Consider the following 17,299-nt stretch of genomic DNA (forward strand, 5'->3'; position numbering starts at 1 on the left):
TCTTTCAACCACATCCCACTCCCTCAAAGGAGATGGTACCTAGATAGGCATTCGGGGACTCGGCAAACTGCCCTTAGTCTGTGCTTTGGGGGAACATTGAGAGAGTGATTTCGGAGATAGGTAGTTGAGAGCCCTTGTTCTCAAAATGTGGTCCTCCACCAGCCGCATCAGTACCACCTGGAACCTGTTAGAAAGGCAGGTTCTCAGGCGTACAGAATCAGAACCCCGGCAGGTAGGGCCCAGCTGCTATCTGCTTTCACAAGCCCTCCAGATGACTCTGATGCAAACTGAAGTTTGGGAACCACTGGTCTAGGGCTAAGAGTTGGAAAACCTTGGTTCTGGTCATGGACACAGCAGTCCCAGGCTCTGTGACCTTGTGCATGTCGGTTTCTGTGGGTCAGGAGCTGGGCAGAGCCTAGCTGGCCCTCTGCCCTGTGGTCTCTCACAGGCTGCAGTCATCTGCGCTCAACGGCGGATGGCTCTGTGTCCAGGCTCACTCACGTGTGCTTGCTGTCAGGACTCGGTGCCTCATGGGTGGCTGGACTGCAGACCTCAGTGCCTCGCTGGTCCCACTGGCTGCTGGCTGGGGCCCTACTGCATGGGCAGCTCACAACATGGCAGCTGGCTTCACTCAGAGGGAGCAAAAGCGTGCCCCAGATGAAAGGCATGGGCTTTCTGTAACCTAATATCAGAAGTGACATTCCATTGCTTCGCTGTAGTGTTTGTCAGAAACAGTCGCTGGGTCTAGCCCGCACTGAAGGAGAGGGGCTCACATGGATGCCAGGAGGCAGGGGCCATCTTAGAAGCCCCTCCCACATCTGCAATGTCTTGTTCCAAGCAAATCCTGAGGTGAGGGAACTCCACATGGAGGAGATCGTGCGAGAGGCCAGAGAAATGTGCCTGGTAAAGGGGGGTTCCCGACACAAGGTCCCGAGTGCCTGCCCACCCTGATTCTTATCTTCACTGCAGGGCCTGTGTGATGTTGGGGGATATTTGCAGCCAGCAGGAGCTGCATTCCAGGGCTGGGTACTTAACATTCCAGAGGAGCTGTCAGCTAATTATTGCCTTGCTGGTCCCAGCCCTGGACCACCCGGCTCCCCTGAGCTCCCATGGCGTGGCCAGAGGACTCTGGTGGTTTTGTTCTTGGGTTACATTGAGAGAGGCCCAGAGATGGGCCAGACTTAACCAGGGTCACACAGCAATGAGTCAGCAGCAACAACGGGCCTTTTTTACCCACAGGTTGTAGGCCAGAGGCAGATGCAGCAGGAGTCTTGGGGCTGAGCGTCCTTGGGGGCGGGGTGGACTAAAGCAGACCTCAGGCAAGTGACTGTTTCTCTGAGCCTTCTTTTCCACTAAGCCTTGTCCTTGGGCCTCAGCCTGTTTTAAGAAGAATCCTGCTAAATCATTTCAGTGAGAACCCCTCACCTTCATACCTGATCGGCCTGGTTGGTCTGCCTTCAGCAAGAATCCTGTTAAGTTGGTTTAGTAAGAATCACCCTTACCCGTGATGTCCCCTCATGGCAATTTTGCATCCACCTGCCCCTCGTACTGCTTGTCATCTGTAAATCCCCGGCTGTCTTTGCTGAATCCAGAATTGAGCCTAATTTCTCCCTGCTGTCGATGGCTGGGACGTCTATCGCAATAGTCCCGAGAAAAGCCGTCCTGACTTACTGTTTTACCCGTTTACTACAATATATACAGTCTAGCCCCTTCCCCGTGCAGGGGGTCCCAGGAGGCACGACATTGCTGCTGCTCCTTGGGTAGTGAAAGGGGACTGCGGGCTCGGGGTGGGCCATTTTTTGTCCCAACACAGGAACCAGCAAAGGGCTAGGGCAGCAGAGTCTGAGAAAGGCCAGCGGGGCCAGAATTCTCTAGACGCCCTTCCCGCCTTCTCCTGCTCTCATCCTTGGGCCCTCTCAGCCCGGAGGCCTTCGGAGCAAACACTGAGGGCTGAGGGAGCAAGACGGGGAGCGAGAGGCCTCTGACAGGGGGTCAGGGGAGCACTGGGTGGGGCCCTGACGGCCGAGGAGGACGACTCCGCACGTGAAAATGGAGGCAGGGTCTTTCCAGTGACGTGGGTGGCGTGAGGAGCTGCAGGGCCCAGAGGATGGGACATCACGTTAGTGAGAGATGCCTGTGGCGCTGAGGATTCTGGGAGGCTGCCGCACCCTTCTGCAGCCACGGGCTCAAGGTCAGGGTCCTCCAGCAAGAGCCGCAGGCAGGCAGCCCAGGCTCTTCGTCCTCCCAGGGGCAATGCTCACCTGCTTCTCCCCTCTTTTCTCAGCACCCCACTCCTGGGATTCCCTTAACCTTCCCCCAGAGAGTGGGCACTCTGTTACAAATCTAAATCATGTAACTTGTTAAATAGGTTTATATGTAAAAGGCACAAACTCAAAAACTCACTCCCTCCCTATCTCCCTGACCCCCAGTTCCCGTCTCCTGAAGCAATCTTTGCTAGAACAAATAGATGTGCTTTTTTCTTACACAAAGAGTCAGTAGCCCCCTGCACTCACTTACTGTGTATCTTTGATTATTCCAGAGCAGTCTGAATCATTCTCTTGCATAGTTTTCTATTATATGAATATACCAATGTGTATTTAACTGGTCTCTAAAATGACAGCAGATTCGTACGGGCACCTAAGCTTTGGGCCACAAACACAGGTAGGATGTCTGCTAGGGCTCAGGCACCTGGTACATCCTAGAGATACAGGGGAGGTGGCAACCTGGTCCATGCAAATTGGAGCTTCCAGTCTCGGGCGGCAGACTGAGAGGGCATCACCGAGTAGCGTTAGCAGCCAAGGGCCATTCCAGGAAAGCATGCTTCTTCCTTGGGCTGGGGGAGAGGTAGGTACATTGGATTTTTACTGACAGGGAAAGGGGAGGATGGCTTTCTAGGCTAGGGAGAACCATGTGAGCAAACTGGAGGAGAGGGGACGGCCTATGAGTGTCTGTGTAATGAATGAGGATCCAGGGCATGTGGCATGGAAGTGGAATGAGGCTGTTTGGAGATGCGTCTGAGGAAGCCTTGAATCTCAGGGAGATGGCTGTGGCCTGATTCCTGCTGTTCTTCCAGAACTTTCCCTGCGGTCACCTCCTCTGGGAAAGAGGGCTCCGGGGAGGGGGTGGAAGGAAAAAGCACCTCTCAAGAGGAGAGAGGCCAGAGGCAGGCTCTAGGCCAGAGGGAGCAGTGGCTCGCCAGGATGGAGATCTGCCCTGTGCCGGACCTTTTCCTTAATTTAATTCAGTTTTGCCACATTATTTCTGAACCATCCGAGAGTCAGCTGCCGACATCATGGCATTCTCCCCTAAGTATTTCAGCAACTATCTCTACAGAATGAGGACATTTCCCTACACCGTCCCTAAACAGCGATGACACTCAGGAAATCTGATGTTGTCATACTGGTTTCTAATGCACCCTCTGTATGCAGATCTGCCCGGTTGCCTCAGTGGTGCCCTTTGTGGCTCCCCTATCCTTCTCAGGATCCAACAAGGATCATCGTTTGCATCTCCCTTAATCTGCAATAGTTCTCCAGACTTTTTCTTTTTTTATTCCTTCTATGCCATTGGCGTCTTTTGAAAAGTCCAAGCCAGGTGTACTTGGAGCACATCACGCTATTTGATTTTTTTTTTAAGTGGGAGGTAATTAGGTTTTTATTTATTTAGTTTTGATGGAGGCACTGGGGGTTGAACCCAGGACCTCTAGGCAGGCTCTCCACCACTGAGCTGTACCCGCCTCCTCACGCTATTTGATTTATCTGATGTTTCCTCAAGACCAGATCTACCGTCAGGGTTTCCAGCAGGCAGCTTGGTGCTGTGTGCTTTCCCGGGTGGGTCTGCCCCGGGACTAGTGGGATTCCATTTGATCCCCGCGTGGGACCCACCAGGGTTTTCCATTGTAGTAAGTTAGGCTCGTAATGTTCACCTCCTTTTCATTTTGAATCTCAGAGGGGTCAAGTGTCCTGTCTCACACACACACACACACACACACACACACACACAGCTAGGATGAGGGAAGGCTAGGATGTGAACTCCATTCTTACTCTTAAACACTTCACTATGCTGCCTCTCCACAAGTAACACACAATGATGATAGACAAATTAGAAAACACAGAAAAGCTGAAAGAAAAAAGAAGAAATCCTCTGGGATTCCATTGCCTGAATATCACTTCTGTTAACTTTTTTGTTGTATATCTTTCTAAATTTCTCCCCATGTGAAGACACACATCTAAATACATATTTATCTTCACAAAACTAGGATCGTTTTGTTGTCTTATAAATGAAAAGCTGTTCTTTTCATTTAAGATGATACAGCCTGAGTGGGGAAGGCACAGGGCCACATTTAGCATCTGTTCTCCCTGTCACTCCTTCAAGGCTGACCCAGAAGTGTCAGAAGTGGCCTGAAGGACTGAGGGTGGCTCCCAGGCCACGTGGCTACAGGGACCCTAAGAGGACAGCAGGTGGATGGTCAGGAGCACAGGTGCCAGCCCTGGAGTACCCCTCCTTAGCTGGGTCTCTCTCCATTGACCCAAGGTCACAACTCAACCCTCTCTATGCTTCCAGCACCTCCTAGATGTCATGAGAGCAAAACCCAGGCCAAGCTGTCACTGGGTGAGGTGAGCAGGGCCCCACACAGGGTGGGTAGAGACCCGGGCCCTGGTCTCAGCTCTGCCACTGACCACAGAGTGACCTTGGACAAGCCACATTCCTCTGCTTTCTTCCTTCATTCACAAAAATCATGGCACTGGACCCTGGATCCTTGCCTGCTCTGCACCTAAACAAGGATGCCTTTAAGACATCCACTCCTCTGTTTGCTGCTGGGGTTTGGGAAATACTTCTGGCCATGTTTAGGAATTCTTTCTTACTGCTTTATTAGGAAGGGCTGCCAATCAGCATGCAGACTGTCCACTGAGAGGATTACACGGTTTCCCTCCACTATCCATCAGTGCAGTGAGCACTGCTGGTGGAGTCCCAATAGCGACCATCATGGTATCCCCCAGATAAACTCCTAAGGGGCCGTGAAGTCTTACTCTTTGATTTACTGTAGCGCTAACATTTTAGTTAGAATTCTTCTCTTTACATTCACAGTGAAACCAGTCCCAAGTTTCCTTTGAGGTATCCATTCCATAAACTATTAGGCATCTATTAACAAGAATGACATTGATCTCTGTTCATTTGGAAGAATGTCCATTATCTATAGACAGACATAGATATAAAACAGATAACGTGATCCCATTTATTTTGAAAACTATACATTCATAGAATTCAAATGAGCAAATTTTAAAGGTTTTTAAAGAGTGGGGCCAGCTGGTCTCCAGCCGTGGAGAGTCCACCTGTCTGCACACAGCCGTGCCCATCCCTGAGAGCCTTCCCTGAGCCTCCAGGAGCTGCCAGGTCCCCAGCTATTTCCTCCAGGATGCTGTGGCTTCCCACAGCCCAGCCAGTGCTGGGTCTTCTCTCTCTGTCTCTAAGGACAACCACCCACGCAGCCCTGGGGTGGAGGGACAGGGGCCAAGCTTATCCCAGGTGTCAGCTTTGTCCTGCATGACTCTTCAGCAGGAGAACCCAGCCAAGGGCTCCAGAGTCCTGAGATGGGACCAGGACAACATGAGTGTCAGGGAGAACAGAGGAAAGAAGGTCACAGCCACCTGGACCCTGAAAGTCCTCCGAGTGGGTGGCTTAGGTTTGGGGTCTAGGGGAGCACCGTTTTTCTTCCCCAGGCTGGCTGGGCCCGCGAATCACAGGCAGGACTCAGAGCTGTGGCAGGACTTCATGTCAGCATCCTCGGCCAGCCTGTTCCGGGGGCTTGGCCAGGCCCTGGCTGGGCTCCCCAAGGAGGCTACCTCCAGCCCAGTGCTGAAAACTTCAAGCCCAACCAGCTTGGCTCTTTCTCAAGATGTGCAAACCCATTTAATAAAACATAGTCAGATAAGCGCAGAGAATGCACTCTGCACGGGGCACCGCAGCACCCCCAGGCCAGTGCCTTTCAAATGCAACCCCCTCCGGGAGGGAACAAAGACTCCTATTTGGCTTCTAGAATCAACTAGCCTCCACTCCTTCCTGGCAGCTGTGTGACTCTGGGCATGCTGCTTAGCCTCTCTGGGTCTCAGTGTTCTCATCTATCAAGTGGAAATAATGACAATACGTACTTCGCAGAGTCATCATAAGGGTTTAATGAAATGACGCAAGTGAAGCAGCTGGCCCAGTGAGTGGCGGTCATAGAAAAAGAGAGCTCACTGTGCTTTTCTTTTCATCAGGTGGGATTATCTTAGTGGCAGCACAAACTCACCTAAATTAGCTTCAGCAAGAAAAAGGATATATGTCTGGGAGGGGCATGGAAGTTATTGAAAGGAGCCCAGGGTACCTCCTGGAATCCCAGGCTGGGACCCAGTTGGCCTCAGGACAGGGTGCACTCAGGGCTGAGGGCCCTGTGGGTGCCCAGCAGGGCTCCCCTCCTTTTCTCGTGCCGTTCCCTGCCGACCCTTCATCCTGCTCTCACATCCTCCATCCCCACCTCCAGTTAACAGTAGAAAGCAGGGCTGTCAACAGCTCCCTGGCTTCTAGATGTGAAGACAAGCCAGTATTAGCTGAAGTCTTTTGGTTCTGATTCCAAATTCTCCGCAGAAGACATAGATTCAGTGCAGGTCAGGTGCTCACCACCTGGGGAGAATCTGTAAGGCAAATCCCACTGGAAACCTGCAGCCAGTGATAACGGGGAGCAGCTTTTTTTAAAGGAACAACACTAGGCAAAGAAAACAATAGGTATCTCTTGCATGCGCTGGGTCCAGCCCCTCCAACTCAGACCCACGACCCCCATCCCACCTCCATCGCAGAAGCAAAGCAGATGGGCACTGCTTTCTTCTAGGCTGGCTGATTTAAAATTTTTTTTTTTAATTTTTATTTTATTTATTTATTTTAGGGTGGGGGGATTAGGTTGGTTTGTTTGTTTGTTTATAATGGAGGTACTGGGGATTGAACCCAGGACCTCGTGCATGCTAAGCACACGCTCTACCACTGAGCTATACCCTCCCCAAAGCTGGCTGATATTATTGGTTTGCAAAAAAAAGAAAAAAGAAAAAAATTGCCCTCCCTGCCCCTTAATATATACACAGCAAACATCTGTGACTGGGAATGCAGATCACAAGGCCTGCCATCAGCAGCCCTGCCTTTAGGTGTGGGTGCTTAGAGTCTAGTGTATAAAAACACTTTGTTTGAACCGGGTGGGCACACACTCTTCAGTTTGAAACAGGCTGCAGGCCAGCCCCTGAGCCACTTCCACATGGGCCGCCTGCCTCGTCCCTGTGGACCTGTGAGCAGTGAGGCCTGGCTGGGTGAGCATTCACTCTAGCATTTGGCTTTTTGGCCACCCAGCCACCTCTGCCTGAGTCTCCAGGCTCAGGGAATATGGCTTGGGAATAGGGGCTGGGCTGCCAGCCGGAGTCTGCATTCGGAGTTCTGACCCAAGACCTGGGCCTCCTGGAACCAGAGGCTATGAGGGGCTGGGAGGGGAGGGAGGGTGGGGTGCGCAGGTGGTCAAGGGCGGCTCCCTGAGAAGCTAAGGCCCCAGCTGGGCCCTGCAGGCCAGGCAGTCCCACCTCGTTGAAAGCCCAGGCCCGTGGGGGGCCCTTCTTTCAGAAGTGGCCAGAGTACCGGCCATGAGCTCACAGCCCCAGAACTCTTGCAGATGGGAAAACTGAGGCTTCAAGATGCCCAGCATGTCCAAGGCAGGACTGGGGTCCCACGCCAAGACCCCGTGCCGGGTGGATCTCTCACTCTTTGCCTCCAAGCCCAGAGGGGGCTCAGGGCGGGGCCTGTGCTTCCCACTGTCGGCTCCCAGATCCCGGTCCCCATTCTCCTCCAACAGCACTGACTCCTCTGCCCCAGACCTCCACTGCCGGCACATCCATGTGATGTGATCTGCAGGTACTCAGGCTCTCATCCCTCAAGCATCTGGCCTCAGGCCCCATGACTAGCAGGGCAGCGCTCCCCCAGGGCTCCCTAAGTGCCTTAAGAGCCACCTCCTGGCCTTGGTTTACAACATTCCGTGGCCTGGGGGCCCTCTCAGCTGCCCCCTCCAGCTGTCCAGGCCTAGGTCAGAAGCACAAGGAGAGCCCCGGCCCTGCTCCCTGGGGCCCCTCCACTCAGCACCTCCACCTCCTCAGTGACCGCAAGCTCATCAGTGCATCTCGCATCTTGGTTTCCCCCATGGATGCGCTGGGTAGGAGGGAGCCTCCAGAGCAACAGGAGAGCGGGGAATAGGATGTGTCTGCCTGGCAAGAAAGCTGGTCTAAAGGCAAGTCCGTGGAGGTAGCCACGTGGAAGTGGTGAATGCCTCAGGAGAGAAAGGGGAAGAGCCTTGAAGACCTCGTAGAGACAACCAGCCGTGTGCTTCACGTACACAGGCCTTTGCACATGCTGTTCCTTCTTTCGGGAACAGCTTTCCTATCATGTCCTCTATGTGGCCAACTTGGCCAGTTATGACCTCTATTATCTGTTCCCCAAATCCTCCTGGGTAATGGGACCCCCAAGTCTTAGCAAGCTGGACACACGACCACCCAGAATAAAGAATATGTTTCTCAGTCTCCCTTGTAGTTACATTGGCCATGGGATGGAGCCTGGACAATGGCTTCTAAGTGCAGTGTAAAACTCCTAAGAGTGTCCTTAAAGAGACATGATTGCTGGAGCTCTCGCAGCCACCTTGCACTGGGACGAGAGTGTGGGCTAGGGGCCAAGCAGGTAGAATGGGAAAACAGGAGGAATCCGGGTGCCTAGCACTGTGGAGCATCCTCTGAACCCTGGGCCTCCACCACCAGATTTCTACTTGAGTCAGACAGAAGCTACTACCCTGTTTAAGCCACTATTATTTTTGTATTTATGTTTATTTTGTTGTTGTTGTTTTGTGGCGGCAATGATTGCTGCTTTTACTCAGAGCCAAGTGTAAACCTAACTGATAAAGCCAGTAAACTCCTTATCAGTCTTTCAAACCCAGCTCAATTGTCACTTCCCTCAGGAAGACTTCCTAATTCTCAGATGGAATAAACCACTCCCAGACTCGACCATGCTCCTATTTTTATTTTTCTCTCTCTGTATTGCAATTTACGTGTTCAGGCGTCAGCTGTACTTCTCAAGAACCCTGAAATATCAACTCGGAATCCCTGGCACCAGTAATACTAGTGTAAAACAACAGATAATATTTATTGAGTGCTTACAATGAACAGGCACTATTTTAGGAGTTTGTACATATTACCTCATTTAATCCTCATGGGAGTTCTATGAGATAGGCACCAGCATTAACTTCATTTTACAGATGAGAAAACCAAGGCACAGAAAGGTTAAGTAAATTGTCCAAGGTCACACAGCCAGAAATTGGCAGGGCTGGGACTTGAATCCCCGGAATTTGAGCACAAAGTCCAAGTTCTTAGCTTGTCATTCTCGTCATAGGAGCTCCGGTAGCTTGTCATAGGAACGCCTTCAAATGCGATGTAGGGGAACCGCACAACTGCCCTCACTTTCCTTAGAATGAGTGAAACAAGAGGAAGGCTGCTGCCATCGGCCTGGGAACACTGGCAACCAGGGCTCAGGGCTCTGGAGGGGGTGAGAGGTCTCAGGGTCTCACAGAACTCAGACATCCACCAGGCCACCCATTTCAGTTACCTGTGCTGTGTAACAAACCACCCCGTGATTTAGTGGCTTGAAATAACAGTGATTTACTACTTCTCACAGTTCTGTGGGTCAGCCGGGTGGATCCCCTGCTCCACGTGGGTCAGCACGGCGGTGTCCATCTCAGCTGCGCTGAAATGCCCACAAGGTCTCCCTCCATCCTGTGCCGGTGGGGCGCCTTAGCTCCCCGCCACTGTGGCCTTTCTTCCCACACGGTTTCCATCCCGCTCGTGTCTGCCCAAGCTGCTGTGCATGGCAGCTGGCCTCCGAGAGAGAGAAAGCAGGAGCCCCGAGGCCGTTTAAGGCGAGGTCTGGAACTGGCAGAGTCATTTCAGCCATATTCTCTTTGTCCGAGAAAGTCACAGGGCCAGTCAGGACTCAAGGGGGCGGGGGAAGGACGGGTGCTCTTTCTGGAAGGAGCATCCTATGTGTTCAGGTGGGAGAAATTCTTGGCAACCACCTTTGAAGAAGGTGCACCATCCTACCTCACCGGATTTCAGTCTCAGGAGTCCCAGGAGGACGTGGCACCCGGACAGACTGGCGCAGGACAGACAAGATCGCCCTGGGTCATGAATATACAACTGATCTTCCACAATGTCCACCGTCTCCCCTAGCTTGCTGATTTCTCTTCACGAGGCTAAAAATTCTGTCCTGGGTTGGTTGGAGTTTGGTCGGAGGAGAAGGGTCAGGGAACTCAGCCATTCCTATCGGTGACCATGAGAAAAACATTTGATCTCCTCTCAAAGTCTCAGTTTCCTCATTTGTGGGGAAAGGAAGAAGGAAGCCTGCCCTCCTTGGACACAGAGTTAGGGGAACAGTTGAAGTCTGGGCTCTGCCCAGTTTCCTCATCTGTCAGATGGAGGTAATGATGGCTCCCACCCCACAGGACCATCCGGGGGAGCCAGCGAGTCCAAGGCGTAGGGCCCTGCCAGGTATGGAGCACGTACTGGCCTTCAGGACGAGTTGGCCTTGTTACGCACTTGTAATATCCTGTCTCTTCCTTCCTGGCTCCTGTTAAGTGTTGTAACTTGGTCCTGATGTATTTGGCTGTTTGTTTCAGGTCTTCCTCCCCCATGTGGAGTGGGGACTCCACGAGGGCAGGCACCACGCTCAGCGCTGTACCCCAGCGCAGGAGGCAGAGACCCTGCTTGAGGGGTGCCTGTGGAATGAGTAGCCGCAGGGAATGAAGCGATGGATATAAGGGAGGGCAGGATTTGGCAGGGCTGGAAAACCTTCACTATCGGGCCCGGGGGGGCCTATTCCGTTACCAAGTCCAATCTCTTTCCTTCTACAAATCTTAGGCTTAAGGAGAACCTGCCCCACCCACACCCACAGCCCATGCCAGTGGGTATCCCCTTCTCCTGGGACTTGATCCCCAAGGGCAGCAGCCTGCTCTGCATTCCATTCCTTGATGCCCTGAAGCCCAAGGCCTCTCCCCTGAATGCTGGGAGGATCACATAACCAGACGCACTGACCACTCTCCCCACCCCTCACAGCACCCCTCCACGGCACCCCAACGTGCCTGCTGGTCCCATTTCATAGAGGAGGAAGCTGAGGTTGCTAAGTGACCAAGCAAGTCATCTCCACTGCACAGAAAGGGCCAAGTAGCCAGCCCAGAGCACCCCAGGTGAGTAGGGTGAGCAGAAGCAAAGCCTGGGGACCCAGTGCCCTGCCTGAGCCCTCACCCCTGGAGGGAAAGACCCTCAGGCCGGAAGGACGGGCAGAGATGGTCTCAGCCCTGGGTCCTGCCCTTGGGAGGCCTGATGGCTGAGCACCAGCAGCATTCAAAGAGCCCGCCCCCGACCATCACTTTGGCCAGGAGGTGCTACGCTCACAGCCTGGACCACCCCAACCCCGCGGGGGGCAGGCGTCTCAGATATTTTTGCCCATCACAGTGCTGATGGGCAGTTATGATGGTCCCAATAACTTAGAATTGGAAAATGAGGATTTAATTCATGTCATTTAGAAGTAACGGCGCCCCACCTCTGTGGACCTCTGCTGGTCCCTTTCATGCACATCTTACAGCCCCCCCCACCCCCCACCCAAAGATGAGGCTTAGTGTGTCCACTGGCCAAATGGGAATCTGAGTCTGGAAATATTAAATTATTGGCCCAAAGTTACCCTACTAGGCAGTGGTAGAAGCTGGGGTATCTTAGCTGGCAGTGACTTTGGAAGCCATTTCCCACTCATTTCTGCAAACTCAGTTGCTCGGTCCATCCCCGAGGAAGTTGGGGGGGGGGGAGTTCATTCTTTCTCAATGGAATTTTTCTTCTTCAATGATTTGTCTGGCAAACAAAGCTTTCAAAACATGTGCTCACATTGGGGTGGGTGGGAGATATAGGATGGTTCCTTGGTGGATGTCCAGCTCCCATTCTGGGTGCAAGTGTCCCCTCTAAGGGGCCCCGGCCTTTGCTCCATCTTCTGGTATCAGAGAGCCCGCCGCCTCCGGGGTCCTGCCTCCATCCCAGCCCAGCGCGCGGGGCTTGCCCTCCCTGCAGCTCCCAGACACCATCCTAAGTGATCCCCGGAGCCAGCGACCTCCAGCTTGTCTCTCGCTTTCCGAGGCCAGTCGTCTCCCTTCTCCCAGGGAGATCATATGCGCTCGCGTCATGGAGCTGTGGTTTCCACTCCGGGCTCTGAAGCCAAACTCCGTGGAGTTTCAAATATCCCCAAGGCCTCGGAGGAGGAAGGCCGCCGAGCGTGGCCGGGGAGAGGGCTGCATCTGGCCTGCGTTACCCAGTAGCTGCCACTGCCTCAAACCCTGCTGGGGAACCGGACCGGAGCGGGTGGGGACCCTTGGGAGAGGGCTTAGCTCCCTGCCAGCTTCCCTCCAGCCATCCTTTCCCTTCCCTTCAGACCACAGTGCTGAGAAGTCCCTTCCCAATGTGTAGCCCAGATGGCCCATTTCCTGGGGCGGAATCTGAGGTCTGAGGTGGCCGAGGCAGTTTGGGGGCAGGACCATGAGGCATTTGGGGCATCTGAGATGAATCAAGAGTCCTTTCCACTGCCCTACGCCAGATGCTTAAAACCTGGCAAGTCCAGGACAAGGCCTTCTCCCAGGAGAGGGAGACCAGCCCCCAGCCTCCTGGTCTCTCCCTCACGCTGCCTCAAGATGGCACAGGCAGGTGGCTGCTGGAGCCCTGGGGAGGGGAGGAGCAGGACATGGCGTTAAGGATTCACATGACTTGGACACGAGGTGAGGAAAGCACCAGAGCTGCAAGACGGGGTGATTCACAGAGGCATGAGCGTCCCAAGCCTGGTGCAGAATGAGGGGTTCTCAAAACACATGCTTTCTGACCTGCAGAAGCCCCTTTCCTGCCCCAGGCCATCTGCGCAGATCAGGGTCCAGCCCACTGCTGCCTGAGCTCCTGGCCCAGCCTGGTCCTCTCTTCTGCGGGCCCATGTGTCATCCCACTGGGCTCTCGCAACAGCGCCACTTCAGAGAGGAGGGTGCGGGGCCCCGCCCCCGCCCCCTGAGCACCGACCCTCTGCTGGGTTGAGGGGAGCCTGGCTACTGGCTCCAATTTCTTCTCTCTACTCCTGAGCCCCAGCCAGGGCATGAGGGGCTCTCCCAACTTCAGGGCGTGCTGGCTCTGCTCCCTGGAGTTCCCCAGACCTTTATCCTGCGGCTCCACCCAGGGTCCAGCTGGGCAAGGGGCAGAGAGCAGAGCGGTCGTGACCTGATTTTGTTTGTGTGCTTGTTCTTTGGCCCCTGAGAAGACTTCAAAACAAAGTTTCATACAAATAAGAAAGAAAGGAGGTGTATTTTTAGAGCTGAGTTTTCTCTTACCTCCCCCTCCACATCCCAACAACCTAATGATCTCATCTTTTCTAAGTACCAAACATTTAAGGCGTGCTAGAAAAATATCAACGATGCTTATGCTTTATCTTCGCTTTCTGGCCAAAAAAAAAAAAAAAGAGAGAGAGAGAGAGAATGAAAGCAAGGAAAGAAGAGAAAGGAAGAGAGGGAGGGAAAAAAAACAAATGAAAACTTTTCCAAACTCATGAGAGCGCAGGTCAGTGAATAGGGGCTCAGAAAATCTTGATCCGCACGGTTCAGATCGCATCTCGGGAGTGCAGAGCGATGGGGTTCCCTGTTCCTCCACAGAATCTTTAAGAAAGTGAAGTCCTCAAGGGCACCTAGTCCAGCCCAACATTAATTCCCTAAACCTTTGGCTCTATATTTTGAATGTTTCCCCATTATGCTTCTGAAACAAAATTAGAAATATTGAGAAAACTGGAAAAATCAATTGCCAATATTCCTACCGTCATAGGGCAATGAAACACACGCACACGCTCCCACACACAATCATATATATACAATTCAGTCTATATCTTTTTTTCCCTTTGCTAAAGGGAAACAGACCAACAGACTTGAATTAAAACCCCAGCTCTGGGCACGTGGCTTTAGCCCTCTGAGCCTTGGTTTCCTCCTTGACAAAACGAGGAGACTGGCCATACATTATAATCCCACCTGCCAGGAGCCAGTGGCACCTGCTCCCCGAGGGTGTGACACATCTCCAGGACTAAAAGGGAACCCGAGTTTGAGTCTGCTATGACCAGCAGGGACACAGACTGTTCCTTCTCTCTTACTAGCTCCATGAGCGAGCAGGCATGTTTACTGAGGTCTTAGCCTGGAGCCAGGGAGGGTTTAAATCACTTTCCATGAGATGTTTTATTTCATCCTCAGAGCATCTACCCATGAAGTAGTTCCTGTTACTGCCCTCACTCTGCAGACGAAGAGATGAAATGACTGGTCCAAGGTCACACAGCAGGTGAGCGGTGGGCCTCGCACTGTACCCCAGGTCTGCCAGGCTGCAGGGGCCCAGTTCCCTAAACAACATCTTGGTCTCTTGGGAAACAACCAAAGGCCCATCCAGATGCTGTTCTTTTTGATTCGTTCAGGTGGGTTGTATGTCCCGGTGGGTGGTCTGTCTTGATGAATGCTCCAAGTGAACTTGAGCTGACCATGTACTCTGCTGTTGTTGGATGATGTGCCTATAAATTAGATCAAGTTGGTTGATCAACTACATCCTTCCTGATTTTCTGCCTACTGGATCTGTCCATTCCTGAAAGAGGGGTGTCGAAGTCTCCAAATACGATCATGGGTTTGTCTCTTTCTCCTGGCAGCTCTATCAGTATTTAGGCTCACATACTTTGATGTTCTTTTGTTAGATGTATAGACATGAAGGACTTGTTACACTTCGTGGAGAACCCATCCCTTTATTATCAGGTAATGCCCCACTTTATCCACAATCACTTTTCTTGTTTTGAAGTCCGCTGCATCTGACCTTAATGTCGGCACTCCACCTTTCTCTGATTAGAGTTAGCGTGGTAGATCTTTCTCTAGCCCTTTACTTCTAATCTCTCTGTGTCTTTATTTTTAAAGTGGGCTCCTTGTAGACAACAGACAGTTGAGTCCTGTTTTGTTATGCCTCTGCTTGTCTCCGCCTTTTAATTGGTGTATTCACATTGAAGGTAATTACAAATATAGCTGGATTAATATTTACCATGTTTATAATTGTTTTCTATTTGTTGCACTTTTTTCTTTTTTTAAGTTTTCTTTCTCCTGCCTTAATCTGGTTTTACATGATTCTGTTTTATCCCTTCTCTTAGTACATCAGTTAAATTTCCTTTTTTTTAATATAAATTTTTTTCTTTTTTGGTGGTAGGCAGGAGGTAATTAGATTTATTTATTTTTAGAGGCGGTACCAGGAATTGAACCCAGGACCTCGTGCATGCTAAGCATGCACTCTACCACTTGAGCTATACCTCCCCCTCCAACATCAGTTAAATTTCTTTTAAAAAATTTTAAGTGTTTTTTGGGGGGCAGGGGGGTTAATTAGGTTTCTTTCTTTATTTATTTATTTTAGAGGAGGTACTGGGGATTGAACCCAGGACCCTGTACATGCTAAGTATGTGCTCTACCACTGAGCTATACCCTTCCCCCTTTTTTAGTTTTTGCCCTAGAGTTTTATAATACACATTTACAACTAATCTAAGTCCACTTTCAATAACTCTATATTCATTCATGGTATCTTATAGCAAAGTATTCCCAATTTTCCTTCCCATCCCTTACAACATTGTTGGTATTTGCTTCACTTATCCACATGCTATAATCACCATAGAGACTTCCGGGTTTTTTTTTGTTTTTTTTTTTTTTGCTATCAATTTTACTATTTTTACTTTGAATAGTTATCTACTAGATCAGTCAAGAATAAGAAACAGAAAAGATTTTATGTTCTTTTCATACTCCGTCTCTGAAATTCTGCCTTTCCTTGTGTAGATCCGAGTTCTGACCTGCATAATTTTCCTCTCTTGAAGAACTTCTTTTCACATCCCTTGGAAAGCAGGACCTCTGGTGACAAACTCCCTCAGCTTTTGTTTGTCTGAGAAAGTCATTATTTCTCTTTCACTCCTGAAGTATAATTTTGCTGGATACAGAATTCAGGTTTATGAGGTTTTTATTTTTTCCTTCAATACTTTAAAATTTTCACTCCACTCTCTTCTTCTTTACATGGTTTCTGATGAGAAGCCTGGTGGAATTCTTATCCTTATTCTTCTGCGGGCAAAGCGTATTTTTCCTCTGGATTCTTTTGGGATTTTATCTTTATCTTTGGTTTTCTGCAATGCTTTGGTATAGATACTTTTGTATTTTGCCTACTCGGTATTCCCTTAGCTCCTTAGATCTGCGGTTTAGTGTCTGTCATTAATTTTGGAAAATTTCCCACCATTATTACTTCAAATATTTCTTCTGCTTTTTCTTCTCTTTCTTCTTCTGGTATTCTCATTACACATATGTTACACCTTTTGTAATTGTCTCACAGTTCTTTTTTTTTTTTTTTTTTTTTTTTTCCACTTTTTTCTCTTTGCATTTCAGTTCGGGAAGTTTTTAATGGCATATCTCCATGCTCAGTGATTCTTGCCTTGGTCAAGTCTAGTTTACGGATAAGCCCATTAAAGACATTCTTCATTTGATAGAATGTTTTTGATTTCTCGCATTTCCTTTTGATTTTTTTCCTTACAGCTTCTATCTCTCTGTTTACATTACTCATGTGTTCTTGCATGTTATTTACTTTTTCCATTGGAATATTTACCATAGTTATTTTGCATCTTCTATATGTTTAATTCCATACATCTCTGTGATAGCTGAGCCTGGTTCTAACACTTACTTTGGCTTCTCACACCTTTTCTTGTCTTTTAGCATGCCATTTAATTTTTTGTTGAAAGGGAGACATATGTCAGGTTTTAGGAACAGAAGTGATTAGGCTTTTAGTGTGAAACTTTATGTTAATTTGGCTAGGAACTGGTCTGTGTTTAAGGTTTGCCGTAGCTGTAGGCTTCAGTTTTCTAGAATTTCCTTGTTTGTTTCTTCCCTTGTTAACTTCAGGTTTTCCTTTCTAAAAAGAGCCTGTGTCTTGCAGTTTTTTCTGTTGTAACCCCCCATCAGACCTGCTGTAATAGTGATTCAATGCTGGGGAGGGGAAGAATTCTATGTTCTTATCGTTCAATCTCAGATTTGTAGGTGGCCTGAGTCCCTGGGCTGTGACCTTTAGAAGCATAGCTTAGCCCTAATTTTTTTTCTCCCCTTAAATGAGACAGTAAGGCTCCAGGGGGCTGGCGTTGTTTGATTGCCCTGCCC

This window comes from Camelus ferus, chromosome 6, assembly GCF_009834535.1.
Source record: "Camelus ferus isolate YT-003-E chromosome 6, BCGSAC_Cfer_1.0, whole genome shotgun sequence".
NCBI lineage: Eukaryota > Metazoa > Chordata > Mammalia > Artiodactyla > Camelidae > Camelus > Camelus ferus.